The 15,591-nt window shown below is 50.1% G+C and overlaps 1 long non-coding RNA gene across 1 annotated transcript; it reads right to left on the bottom strand.

Moving 5' to 3' along the window:
- Positions 1–9,246: 9,246 nt before the first annotated feature.
- LOC311514196 lies at positions 9,247–11,283 on the bottom strand. Its single transcript, XR_014709843.1, has 4 exons — positions 10,750–11,283; positions 10,202–10,251; positions 9,734–9,861; positions 9,247–9,359 (listed from the first exon to the last, which is right to left on the bottom strand). It is a non-coding gene; the product is annotated as an uncharacterized lncRNA (long non-coding RNA).
- Between the last annotated feature and the right edge of the window lie 4,308 nt (positions 11,284–15,591).

Genomic DNA, 15,591 nt, shown 5'->3' with positions numbered 1-15,591 from the left:
CCTAACCCTAACCCTAACCCTAACCCTAACCCTAACCCTAACCCTAACCCTAACCCTAACCCTAACCCTAACCCTAACCCTAACCCTAACCCTAACCCTAACCCTAACCCTAACCCTAACCCTAACCCTAACCCTAACCCTAACCCTAACCCTAACCCTAACCCTAACCCTAACCCTAACCCAACCCTAACCCTAACCCTAACCCTAACCCTAACCCTAACCCTAACCCTAACCCAACCCTAACCCTAACCCTAACCCTAACCCTAACCCTAACCCTAACCCTAACCCTAACCCTAACCCTAACCCTAACCCTAACCCTAACCCTAACCCTAACCCTAACCCTAACCCTAACCCTAACCCTAACCCTAACCCTAACCCTAACCCTAACCCTAACCCTAACCCTAACCCTAACCCTAACCCTAACCCTAACCCTAACCCTAACCCTAACCCTAACCCTAACCCTAACCCTAACCCTAACCCTAACCCTAACCCTAACCCTAACCCTAACCCTAACCCTAACCCTAACCCTAACCCTAACCCTAACCCTAACCCTAACCCTAACCCTAACCCTAACCCTAACCCTAACCCTAACCCTAACCCTAACCCTAACCCTAACCCTAACCCTAACCCTAACCCTAACCCTAACCCTAACCCTAACCCTAACCCTAACCCTAACCCTAACCCTAACCCTAACCCTAACCCTAACCCTAACCCTAACCCTAACCCTAACCCTAACCCTAACCCTAACCCTAACCCTAACCCTAACCCTAACCCTAACCCTAACCCTAACCCTAACCCTAACCCTAACCCTAACCCTAACCCTAACCCTAACCCTAACCCTAACCCTAACCCTAACCCTAACCCTAACCCTAACCCTAACCCTAACCCTAACCCTAACCCTAACCCTAACCCTAACCCTAACCCTAACCCTAACCCTAACCCTAACCCTAACCCTAACCCTAACCCTAACCCTAACCCTAACCCTAACCCTAACCCTAACCCTAACCCTAACCCTAACCCTAACCCTAACCCTAACCCTAACCCTAACCCTAACCCTAACCCTAACCCTAACCCTAACCCTAACCCTAACCCTAACCCTAACCCTAACCCTAACCCTAACCCTAACCCTAACCCTAACCCTAACCCTAACCCTAACCCTAACCCTAACCCTAACCCTAACCCTAACCCTAACCCTAACCCTAACCCTAACCCTAACCCTAACCCTAACCCTAACCCTAACCCTAACCCTAACCCTAACCCTAACCCTAACCCTAACCCTAACCCTAACCCTAACCCTAACCCTAACCCTAACCCTAACCCTAACCCTAACCCTAACCCTAACCCTAACCCTAACCCTAACCCTAACCCTAACCCTAACCCTAACCCTAACCCTAACCCTAACCCTAACCCTAACCCTAACCCTAACCCTAACCCTAACCCTAACCCTAACCCTAACCCTAACCCTAACCCTAACCCTAACCCTAACCCTAACCCTAACCCTAACCCTAACCCTAACCCTAACCCTAACCCTAACCCTAACCCTAACCCTAACCCTAACCCTAACCCTAACCCTAACCCTAACCCTAACCCTAACCCTAACCCTAACCCTAACCCTAACCCTAACCCTAACCCTAACCCTAACCCTAACCCTAACCCTAACCCTAACCCTAACCCTAACCCTAACCCTAACCCTAACCCTAACCCTAACCCTAACCCTAACCCTAACCCTAACCCTAACCCTAACCCTAACCCTAACCCTAACCCTAACCCTAACCCTAACCCTAACCCTAACCCTAACCCTAACCCTAACCCTAACCCTAACCCTAACCCTAACCCTAACCCTAACCCTAACCCTAACCCTAACCCTAACCCTAACCCTAACCCTAACCCTAACCCTAACCCTAACCCTAACCCTAACCCTAACCCTAACCCTAACCCTAACCCTAACCCTAACCCTAACCCTAACCCTAACCCTAACCCTAACCCTAACCCTAACCCTAACCCTAACCCTAACCCTAACCCTAACCCTAACCCTAACCCTAACCCTAACCCTAACCCTAACCCTAACCCTAACCCTAACCCTAACCCTAACCCTAACCCTAACCCTAACCCTAACCCTAACCCTAACCCTAACCCTAACCCTAACCCTAACCCTAACCCTAACCCTAACCCTAACCCTAACCCTAACCCTAACCCTAACCCTAACCCTAACCCTAACCCTAACCCTAACCCTAACCCTAACCCTAACCCTAACCCTAACCCTAACCCTAACCCTAACCCTAACCCTAACCCTAACCCTAACCCTAACCCTAACCCTAACCCTAACCCTAACCCTAACCCTAACCCTAACCCTAACCCTAACCCTAACCCTAACCCTAACCCTAACCCTAACCCTAACCCTAACCCTAACCCTAACCCTAACCCTAACCCTAACCCTAACCCTAACCCTAACCCTAACCCTAACCCTAACCCTAACCCTAACCCTAACCCTAACCCTAACCCTAACCCTAACCCTAACCCTAACCCTAACCCTAACCCTAACCCTAACCCTAACCCTAACCCTAACCCTAACCCTAACCCTAACCCTAACCCTAACCCTAACCCTAACCCTAACCCTAACCCTAACCCTAACCCTAACCCTAACCCTAACCCTAACCCTAACCCTAACCCTAACCCTAACCCTAACCCTAACCCTAACCCTAACCCTAACCCTAACCCTAACCCTAACCCTAACCCTAACCCTAACCCTAACCCTAACCCTAACCCTAACCCTAACCCTAACCCTAACCCTAACCCTAACCCTAACCCTAACCCTAACCCTAACCCTAACCCTAACCCTAACCCTAACCCTAACCCTAACCCTAACCCTAACCCTAACCCTAACCCTAACCCTAACCCTAACCCTAACCCTAACCCTAACCCTAACCCTAACCCTAACCCTAACCCTAACCCTAACCCTAACCCTAACCCTAACCCTAACCCTAACCCTAACCCTAACCCTAACCCTAACCCTAACCCTAACCCTAACCCTAACCCTAACCCTAACCCTAACCCTAACCCTAACCCTAACCCTAACCCTAACCCTAACCCTAACCCTAACCCTAACCCTAACCCTAACCCTAACCCTAACCCTAACCCTAACCCTAACCCTAACCCTAACCCTAACCCTAACCCTAACCCTAACCCTAACCCTAACCCTAACCCTAACCCTAACCCTAACCCTAACCCTAACCCTAACCCTAACCCTAACCCTAACCCTAACCCTAACCCTAACCCTAACCCTAACCCTAACCCTAACCCTAACCCTAACCCTAACCCTAACCCTAACCCTAACCCTAACCCTAACCCTAACCCTAACCCTAACCCTAACCCTAACCCTAACCCTAACCCTAACCCTAACCCTAACCCTAACCCTAACCCTAACCCTAACCCTAACCCTAACCCTAACCCTAACCCTAACCCTAACCCTAACCCTAACCCTAACCCTAACCCTAACCCTAACCCTAACCCTAACCCTAACCCTAACCCTAACCCTAACCCTAACCCTAACCCTAACCCTAACCCTAACCCTAACCCTAACCCTAACCCTAACCCTAACCCTAACCCTAACCCTAACCCTAACCCTAACCCTAACCCTAACCCTAACCCTAACCCTAACCCTAACCCTAACCCTAACCCTAACCCTAACCCTAACCCTAACCCTAACCCTAACCCTAACCCTAACCCTAACCCTAACCCTAACCCTAACCCTAACCCTAACCCTAACCCTAACCCTAACCCTAACCCTAACCCTAACCCTAACCCTAACCCTAACCCTAACCCTAACCCTAACCCTAACCCTAACCCTAACCCTAACCCTAACCCTAACCCTAACCCTAACCCTAACCCTAACCCTAACCCTAACCCTAACCCTAACCCTAACCCTAACCCTAACCCTAACCCTAACCCTAACCCTAACCCTAACCCTAACCCTAACCCTAACCCTAACCCTAACCCTAACCCTAACCCTAACCCTAACCCTAACCCTAACCCTAACCCTAACCCTAACCCTAACCCTAACCCTAACCCTAACCCTAACCCTAACCCTAACCCTAACCCTAACCCTAACCCTAACCCTAACCCTAACCCTAACCCTAACCCTAACCCTAACCCTAACCCTAACCCTAACCCTAACCCTAACCCTAACCCTAACCCTAACCCTAACCCTAACCCTAACCCTAACCCTAACCCTAACCCTAACCCTAACCCTAACCCTAACCCTAACCCTAACCCTAACCCTAACCCTAACCCTAACCCTAACCCTAACCCTAACCCTAACCCTAACCCTAACCCTAACCCTAACCCTAACCCTAACCCTAACCCTAACCCTAACCCTAACCCTAACCCTAACCCTAACCCTAACCCTAACCCTAACCCTAACCCTAACCCTAACCCTAACCCTAACCCTAACCCTAACCCTAACCCTAACCCTAACCCTAACCCTAACCCTAACCCTAACCCTAACCCTAACCCTAACCCTAACCCTAACCCTAACCCTAACCCTAACCCTAACCCTAACCCTAACCCTAACCCTAACCCTAACCCTAACCCTAACCCTAACCCTAACCCTAACCCTAACCCTAACCCTAACCCTAACCCTAACCCTAACCCTAACCCTAACCCTAACCCTAACCCTAACCCTAACCCTAACCCTAACCCTAACCCTAACCCTAACCCTAACCCTAACCCTAACCCTAACCCTAACCCTAACCCTAACCCTAACCCTAACCCTAACCCTAACCCTAACCCTAACCCTAACCCTAACCCTAACCCTAACCCTAACCCTAACCCTAACCCTAACCCTAACCCTAACCCTAACCCTAACCCTAACCCTAACCCTAACCCTAACCCTAACCCTAACCCTAACCCTAACCCTAACCCTAACCCTAACCCTAACCCTAACCCTAACCCTAACCCTAACCCTAACCCTAACCCTAACCCTAACCCTAACCCTAACCCTAACCCTAACCCTAACCCTAACCCTAACCCTAACCCTAACCCTAACCCTAACCCTAACCCTAACCCTAACCCTAACCCTAACCCTAACCCTAACCCTAACCCTAACCCTAACCCTAACCCTAACCCTAACCCTAACCCTAACCCTAACCCTAACCCTAACCCTAACCCTAACCCTAACCCTAACCCTAACCCTAACCCTAACCCTAACCCTAACCCTAACCCTAACCCTAACCCTAACCCTAACCCTAACCCTAACCCTAACCCTAACCCTAACCCTAACCCTAACCCTAACCCTAACCCTAACCCTAACCCTAACCCTAACCCTAACCCTAACCCTAACCCTAACCCTAACCCTAACCCTAACCCTAACCCTAACCCTAACCCTAACCCTAACCCTAACCCTAACCCTAACCCTAACCCTAACCCTAACCCTAACCCTAACCCTAACCCTAACCCTAACCCTAACCCTAACCCTAACCCTAACCCTAACCCTAACCCTAACCCTAACCCTAACCCTAACCCTAACCCTAACCCTAACCCTAACCCTAACCCTAACCCTAACCCTAACCCTAACCCTAACCCTAACCCTAACCCTAACCCTAACCCTAACCCTAACCCTAACCCTAACCCTAACCCTAACCCTAACCCTAACCCTAACCCTAACCCTAACCCTAACCCTAACCCTAACCCTAACCCTAACCCTAACCCTAACCCTAACCCTAACCCTAACCCTAACCCTAACCCTAACCCTAACCCTAACCCTAACCCTAACCCTAACCCTAACCCTAACCCTAACCCTAACCCTAACCCTAACCCTAACCCTAACCCTAACCCTAACCCTAACCCTAACCCTAACCCTAACCCTAACCCTAACCCTAACCCTAACCCTAACCCTAACCCTAACCCTAACCCTAACCCTAACCCTAACCCTAACCCTAACCCTAACCCTAACCCTAACCCTAACCCTAACCCTAACCCTAACCCTAACCCTAACCCTAACCCTAACCCTAACCCTAACCCTAACCCTAACCCTAACCCTAACCCTAACCCTAACCCTAACCCTAACCCTAACCCTAACCCTAACCCTAACCCTAACCCTAACCCTAACCCTAACCCTAACCCTAACCCTAACCCTAACCCTAACCCTAACCCTAACCCTAACCCTAACCCTAACCCTAACCCTAACCCTAACCCTAACCCTAACCCTAACCCTAACCCTAACCCTAACCCTAACCCTAACCCTAACCCTAACCCTAACCCTAACCCTAACCCTAACCCTAACCCTAACCCTAACCCTAACCCTAACCCTAACCCTAACCCTAACCCTAACCCTAACCCTAACCCTAACCCTAACCCTAACCCTAACCCTAACCCTAACCCTAACCCTAACCCTAACCCTAACCCTAACCCTAACCCTAACCCTAACCCTAACCCTAACCCTAACCCTAACCCTAACCCTAACCCTAACCCTAACCCTAACCCTAACCCTAACCCTAACCCTAACCCTAACCCTAACCCTAACCCTAACCCTAACCCTAACCCTAACCCTAACCCTAACCCTAACCCTAACCCTAACCCTAACCCTAACCCTAACCCTAACCCTAACCCTAACCCTAACCCTAACCCTAACCCTAACCCTAACCCTAACCCTAACCCTAACCCTAACCCTAACCCTAACCCTAACCCTAACCCTAACCCTAACCCTAACCCTAACCCTAACCCTAACCCTAACCCTAACCCTAACCCTAACCCTAACCCTAACCCTAACCCTAACCCTAACCCTAACCCTAACCCTAACCCTAACCCTAACCCTAACCCTAACCCTAACCCTAACCCTAACCCTAACCCTAACCCTAACCCTAACCCTAACCCTAACCCTAACCCTAACCCTAACCCTAACCCTAACCCTAACCCTAACCCTAACCCTAACCCTAACCCTAACCCTAACCCTAACCCTAACCCTAACCCTAACCCTAACCCTAACCCTAACCCTAACCCTAACCCTAACCCTAACCCTAACCCTAACCCTAACCCTAACCCTAACCCTAACCCTAACCCTAACCCTAACCCTAACCCTAACCCTAACCCTAACCCTAACCCTAACCCTAACCCTAACCCTAACCCTAACCCTAACCCTAACCCTAACCCTAACCCTAACCCTAACCCTAACCCTAACCCTAACCCTAACCCTAACCCTAACCCTAACCCTAACCCTAACCCTAACCCTAACCCTAACCCTAACCCTAACCCTAACCCTAACCCTAACCCTAACCCTAACCCTAACCCTAACCCTAACCCTAACCCTAACCCTAACCCTAACCCTAACCCTAACCCTAACCCTAACCCTAACCCTAACCCTAACCCTAACCCTAACCCTAACCCTAACCCTAACCCTAACCCTAACCCTAACCCTAACCCTAACCCTAACCCTAACCCTAACCCTAACCCTAACCCTAACCCTAACCCTAACCCTAACCCTAACCCTAACCCTAACCCTAACCCTAACCCTAACCCTAACCCTAACCCTAACCCTAACCCTAACCCTAACCCTAACCCTAACCCTAACCCTAACCCTAACCCTAACCCTAACCCTAACCCTAACCCTAACCCTAACCCTAACCCTAACCCTAACCCTAACCCTAACCCTAACCCTAACCCTAACCCTAACCCTAACCCTAACCCTAACCCTAACCCTAACCCTAACCCTAACCCTAACCCTAACCCTAACCCCTAACCCCTAACCCCTAACCCCTAACCCCTAACCCTAACCCTAACCCTAACCCCTAACCCCTAACCCCTAACCCTAACCCTAACCCTAACCCCTAACCCCTAACCCCTAACCCCTAACCCTAACCCCTAACCCTAACCCCTAACCCTAACCCCGAACCCCGAACCCCGAACCCCGAACCCGAACCCCGAACCCCGAACCCGAACCCCGAACCCCGAACCCCGAACCCCGAACCCATGTCAGCACATCCTCCCATCCAAAGGCAGGGTACCCCTGATTTGGAGACACATTGCTCAACTTGGGTCAGAGCTCTTTTTGGCTCATACAACAGACCAAACCGCAGGAGGACAGATTCATTGTTCAGCAGCACAGTGTTTTTATTGGCTCTACCTGGCATCCGGTACAGGAACAGCTTCCAACTTTTGGACACTGCATACATGTTCAATGACAATGTTTTCTTTTGCAGACATTCTGTACATTCCTATACTCTATGGAAATGAAATGTAAACATTGCTTTCGGTGATCTATTTCATACCTATACTTCAAAACATCACCTGTACAAAACCTTGCAAGCATTGTGACGGGTGGGTATGGGGCTCAACTATACCTCACCTAGCAACTGGCCAGAATGCTCCCTCCACAGCACCTCCGCATGCACAAAGTTAAGTCGAAGACTGTCCGGGACAGTCCCAACCATGGTGCAGTGCAGCAAAACAGCCAAGAGGCTGACAAATTGGAAATGACATCAGCCTTCTAGCTGTTTGACTGCACTGCACCATGGTTTCTAAATCACTGCAGTAATTAGCACGCTACCACATGGATGACTAAATGAGTCATCTGACCGCAACCCACGCTATACATTACAGCTCTACAAATACAGCATGTGCAACAATATGGAAACAAGTGACAAACACTTCAGCATGCCCAAAACAATGATACGACCCCTTACAGTGTTCTCTTGAGACTTCGATGGCTGGAACATTTCAAGTGGCAAACTAACTACTCCTTTCAAAAGAAAGTTACATTTTGTGCAAGTAATTACAGGAACTACTTCACACGACTGACCGAACAAATGAACCCGATCTCTGCGGTTGAGATTGCGCAAATGACAATAATGCCATTTTGTGATACTGCGTTCTGGTATCTAGCAGAACCACCAATGACACCAGCCCTGCTGCTCTACTACATTCCAGCCATCGAACAGAGGACACTTCACATTGCAACCCAAAAAATATACGTTCAAACCCCGATTCTTCCAAACGAAGCACGCCAAACTATTCTCCGGTAACACCGATATCTTCGGACAGCACGGACGGAAATAGCTTCCTATAAGGATGAAAAACAGATTAGCATTCGTTTTACAGCTGTTGAACGTGCGAAACATCTCATTTTCTAAAACACACACACAACAAAAGCACATGAAATTCCCATTGACGTGCACCCAGTGAAACACATTTCCCATCTTCGACATAGAATAGACCAACAAAAATACCACAATCGATAACCATACTTAACTTGCAAACCTGACATCGAATCCGCTTCCATTTTGAGAAATGAGTACTTCGTGTCCCCCACGGTCATACTTCAACTTCACTGGTTCTTTGCCAAATCGGACCCCATCTTCGCACAGAACCTACAATGACAAAAGACTTTACAACGCTTGCACTTGACGACGCTTGCACACCGACCGACAGCATAAAGAGTATCTTGAACCATCTTTGGAACACACCACTGGTGAGTAGAGGAAGAGAATACATTACCATCACCAGGACTTCGCACCCCAATATTTATGACAAGAGTTGAGGACCGAGCACCTTGACTGACGGAAAACCTGCACACTGGAAATCGATCATACTTCACTGACGCTACTATGCTCCCTACCCGAATCCCGATATCTCCTTCCGATATTAAACTCAAAACACAGCTTGACGATCTCTTTGCTCAGAACCCCGCCGCGTGCAAATATAGGAAATGTTTCTCCATATTCACAATTTAGTCAATACTTACCTCAACTGAACAATGATTTCCTCTACCTCCGCACGGGACTGTCACGTTTCCGTGTCCCCGGATGCACCCGCGTCATCTCCTCTTCATTTCATCACACATTTTCATCATCGGCTCATTATCCTTAGACACTGAAAACACACCAATGCCTATAAAGTATCCAGCGCTAACATCTGCGATTCAGACACACGCACTGAGAAAACCTCACAGCGCCTTCCTGTGACCCTTCGTTCGTCCCCACCCAGTGGTAACCATTGCTACAAGTTATGGCCGATCGGGTGACGCTCCGCTCCCTCTCCTCCCACCGAACCGCTGCCCAACCAATACCAAAATTAGCTACGTACGTGACAAAAAGCAGCGCGCGCCAGTGATATGTGACAAGACACAGCTTGGAAGCACGTGAGGTCGGCTCTCTATTTTCCCTCCACCGCTGTCATCCCCACGAAGGACCGTAAGAGTACTCACACACACCTTGCCAGACATTCTTTTCCAAACCGCACCTCCTGAAGCCTCTTAAGTACCTGCAAACGCAAAATAAATGAGTACTGACCGTCAAACCCAAGGATGATGCAACACATCCCACCCTATTTCTGCAAGAAACTATCTACGGTAACAAACCCTGGAATCACAGGTCATGAGATCCCTCACCCCTCCCTAGTATTGCAACTCTCAGTCCCCCTACATATTTTCCACGCTCCCCTCCCCACTGCTACCCCTGCCCCAAAAGATATCAAACGCATCTCCACACCTGCACCACACATCCACAATATGTTCGAGGAAAAACTATACTCAACGTTTTAGGGCACACGTGACAACACGCTCACTAACCGTCCACCTAAATCCAACCTTCTTCTACATAAGAAGCGACACCTTAACCCAAATGTTGTCTTCTCCATCTGTTGTCTCACACGTACAAAACTGGTGGAGAACCCGTGCATAATAAGCCCACCTCACCTAACACAGCAAAGACCACACTCCCATTGAGAGAAGTGCACCAAAAGCTCTAACTTAACACTTACCTCATGGATGCAACCGGCTCCTCTGCTCCCACTGGCACCACGTACACCAAACGGGCCGCGCTTGCCCCAGCCAATTCCCTCGGTTCTGGACTCCTATCCCCCTGTGGCACGCAAACGATAAATGCCACATTATTGCTAAATCCACAACGGCGCAATACTACATTCCCTTTGCTAAACTGACCTATTCAACACGCCGAAAGAGCCCTGACGCATTCATACCCACAATGAAGGAGCAACCAACTACTTCTATATAGTTAAAATGAAGACGCAACATTCTGAAAAATTACACAATACTCACAGCCTTTTCCCACCCTGACTGGGGCCCATCGCTAACTACAATGCTCACATCCTCCTGAGGAAACCAACACCCAGTAGAGGACAGACAAACAAGGTAGTGGTGACCAGTGATGCAAACCCAGTGCTGCGTAACAGAGAAGAACAGAGAATGGAGCATCTCTAGTTACAGACAGGTCACTCTACCAGCACTCGACCTTCCTCCAAGGAGAACGCACGCTCCCTCCATACAATGAGCTCCCTCCCACGCCGGTTAAGAACTAGCAGAGTTTACAGGACTTCTGTCCCTAAACAAGAAGCCTTAATGGCACAAATACTTCTGACTATCAAACCCTTCGGCAGAGACTTAACTTTGACAGCTGCTCCCGCTCTCAATATCTTCTTGTCCTTTGTACACAGGCCTTCGCTCCCATAAGTTGACAGCCGTATGGCAATGTCATGATACGGTCACAGAGAAGTAGTCACGACCCTCCACGGAACGATACGGTGCCGGATCTGGACACATCTGCAAAGACGAACAAAACTGGACTGCGAACAGACTCACAAAGCACCCAACTACACAACATGAAACATGACTTCACCTGCATACTGCTTCCTTAAGAGAAGGAACACCTACTAAACATTACAGCCCCCTCAGAGAAGCACCCACCCACCCTAAACAGTCTCATCCACATACTGGTGGCCCTCCACATGTCCCACCACATTGTGACCCATCGCTAACTAGGATGCTCACATCCTCCTCAGAAAACCACCACCGCATAGAGGAGAACCCAAGGTGGAAGCGGTGACCTGTGATGCAAACCCAGTGCTGCGTACAAGAGAAGAAGAACTGAGAACGGAGCATCTCTAGTTACGGACAGGTCACTCTGCCAGCGATCGACCTTCCATCGGGGGAAACGCACGCTCCCTCCGTACAACGATCTCCTGCCCACCCCTCACGCGCCCATTAAGAATGGGCAGGGTTTAGAGGACTCCTGCCCCTAAACGAGAAGCTTCAATGGCACAAATACTTCTGGCTATCGAACCCTTCGGCAGAGACTTAACTTTGACAGCCGCTGTCGCTCTCAAGATCTTCTTGTCCTTTGTACGTGGGCCTTTCCTCCCGTACGTTGACAACCGTACAGCGATGTCGTGACGGTCAAAGAGAAGTAATCACGACCCTCCACGGAATGAGACTACTCGGTACTGGATCTGGACGCATTTGAAAGTAAAAACAAAGCTTGACTGCAAACCTCAGTTATAAACTCTACTCACAAAGCTCCCGACACCACAATATGAAAGATGACCTCACCTACATACCGATTCCTTGAGAGGGACAGCTACTACACATTACACCCCCCACATAGAACACTCTCATCCACATGGAAAATGGCTACGCTTCTACATAGTGGTGGCTCTCCCCCTTTCCCTACACCACAGGGGCCCATCGCTAACTAGGATGCTCGCATCCTCCTCGGAAAACCACCACCGTGTAGAGGAAAACGCAAGGTGGAAGCGGTGACCTGTGATGCAAACCCAGTGCTGCGTACGAGAGAAGAAGAAGAACTCAGAACGGAGCATCTCTAGTTACGGACAGGTCACTCTGCCAGCGATCGACCTTCCCTCGGGGGAAACGCACGCTCCCTCCGTGCAACGAGCTCCCGCCCACCCCTCACGTGCCCATTCAGAATGGGGACAGTTTAGAGGACTCCCGCCCCTAAATGAGGAGCCTCAATGGCTCAAATACTTCTGGCTACCAAACCCTTCGGCAGAGACTTAACTTTGACAGCCGCTCCTGCTCTCAAGATCTTCTTGTCCTTTGTACACGGACCTTCGCTCCCATATGCTAACATGACATGGTACTGGATGTGGAAGCATCTGCAAATACAAACAAAGCTTGACCGAAAACCTACTCGCAAAGCTCCCAGATACACGATACAAAAGATGACCTCACTTACATACTGCTTCCTAAAGAGAAGGAATACCTACTAAACATTACCCACCCCCGCCCCCCGAGAGAAGCACCCACCCACCCCAAACACGCTCATCCACATATCGGTGGCCCTCCCCGTGTCCCACCAAAACGGGGGCCCATTGCTAACTAGGATGCTCACATCCTCCTCGGAAAACCACCACCACGTAGAAGAGAACACAAGTTGGAAGCGGTGACCTGTGATGCAAAACTAGTGCTGCGTACGAGAGAAGAAGAAGAACTGAGAACGGAGCATCTCTAGTTACGGACAGGTCACTCTGCCAGCGATCGACCTTCCCTCAGGGGAAACGCACGCTCCCTCCGTGCAACGAGCTCCCGCCCACCCCTCACGTGCCCATTCACAATGGGGAGAGTTTAGAGGACTCCCGCCCCTAAATGAGGAGCCTCAATGGCTCAAATATTTCTGGCTACCAAACCCTTCGGCAGAGACTTAACTTTGACAGCCGCTGCCGCTCTCAAGATCTTCTTGTCCTTTGTACGTGGGCCTTTCCTCCCGTACGTTGACAACCGTACAGCGATGTCGTGACGGTCAAAGAGAAGTAATCACGACCCTCCACGGAATGAGACTACTCGGTACTGGATCTGGACGCATTTGAAAGTAAAAACAAAGCTTGACTGCAAACCTCAGTTATAAACTCTACTCACAAAGCTCCCGACACCACAATATGAAAGATGACCTCACCTACATACCGATTCCTTGAGAGGGACAGCTACTACACATTACACCCCCCACATAGAACACTCTCATCCACATGGAAAATGGCTACGCTTCTACATAGTGGTGGCTCTCCCCCTTTCCCTACACCACAGGGGCCCATCGCTAACTAGGATGCTCGCATCCTCCTCGGAAAACCACCACCGTGTAGAGGAAAACGCAAGGTGGAAGCGGTGACCTGTGATGCAAACCCAGTGCTGCGTACGAGAGAAGAAGAAGAACTCAGAACGGAGCATCTCTAGTTACGGACAGGTCACTCTGCCAGCGATCGACCTTCCCTCGGGGGAAACGCACGCTCCCTCCGTGCAACGAGCTCCCGCCCACCCCTCACGTGCCCATTCAGAATGGGGACAGTTTAGAGGACTCCCGCCCCTAAATGAGGAGCCTCAATGGCTCAAATACTTCTGGCTACCAAACCCTTCGGCAGAGACTTAACTTTGACAGCTGCTGCCGCTCTCAAGATCTTCTTGTCCTTTGTACGTGGGCCTTTCCTCCCGTACGTTGACAACCGTACAGCGATGTCGTGACGGTCAAAGAGAAGTAATCACGACCCTCCACGGAATGAGACTACTCGGTACTGGATCTGGACGCATTTGAAAGTAAAAACAAAGCTTGACTGCAAACCTCAGTTATAAACTCTACTCACAAAGCTCCCGACACCACAATATGAAAGATGACCTCACCTACATACCGATTCCTTGAGAGGGACAGCTACTACACATTACACCCCCCACATAGAACACTCTCATCCACATGGAAAATGGCTACGCTTCTACATAGTGGTGGCTCTCCCCCTTTCCCTACACCACAGGGGCCCATCGCTAACTAGGATGCTCGCATCCTCCTCGGAAAACCACCACCGTGTAGAGGAAAACGCAAGGTGGAAGCGGTGACCTGTGATGCAAACCCAGTGCTGCGTACGAGAGAAGAAGAAGAACTCAGAACGGAGCATCTCTAGTTACGGACAGGTCACTCTGCCAGCGATCGACCTTCCCTCGGGGGAAACGCACGCTCCCTCCGTGCAACGAGCTCCCGCCCACCCCTCACGTGCCCATTCAGAATGGGGACAGTTTAGAGGACTCCCGCCCCTAAATGAGGAGCCTCAATGGCTCAAATACTTCTGGCTACCAAACCCTTCGGCAGAGACTTAACTTTGACAGCCGCTCCTGCTCTCAAGATCTTCTTGTCCTTTGTACACGGACCTTCGCTCCCATATGCTAACATGACATGGTACTGGATGTGGAAGCATCTGCAAATACAAACAAAGCTTGACCGAAAACCTACTCGCAAAGCTCCCAGATACACGATACAAAAGATGACCTCACTTACATACTGCTTCCTAAAGAGAAGGAATACCTACTAAACATTACCCACCCCCGCCCCCCGAGAGAAGCACCCACCCACCCCAAACACGCTCATCCACATATCGGTGGCCCTCCCCGTGTCCCACCAAAACGGGGGCCCATTGCTAACTAGGATGCTCACATCCTCCTCGGAAAACCACCACCACGTAGAAGAGAACACAAGTTGGAAGCGGTGACCTGTGATGCAAAACTAGTGCTGCGTACGAGAGAAGAAGAAGAACTGAGAACGGAGCATCTCTAGTTACGGACAGGTCACTCTGCCAGCGATCGACCTTCCCTCAGGGGAAACGCACGCTCCCTCCGTGCAACGAGCTCCCGCCCACCCCTCACGTGCCCATTCACAATGGGGAGAGTTTAGAGGACTCCCGCCCCTAAATGAGGAGCCTCAATGGCTCAAATATTTCTGGCTACCAAACCCTTCGGCAGAGACTTAACTTTGACAGCCGCTGCCGCTCTCAAGATCTTCTTGTCCTTTGTACGTGGGCCTTTCCTCCCGT

This window comes from Lepidochelys olivacea (genome assembly GCF_965140295.1).
Source record: "Lepidochelys olivacea isolate rLepOli2 genome assembly, contig: Scaffold_29, whole genome shotgun sequence".
In the NCBI taxonomy this organism is placed as follows: Eukaryota; Metazoa; Chordata; order Testudines; family Cheloniidae; genus Lepidochelys; species Lepidochelys olivacea.
This window is presented reverse-complemented; position numbering and strand designations above follow the sequence as displayed.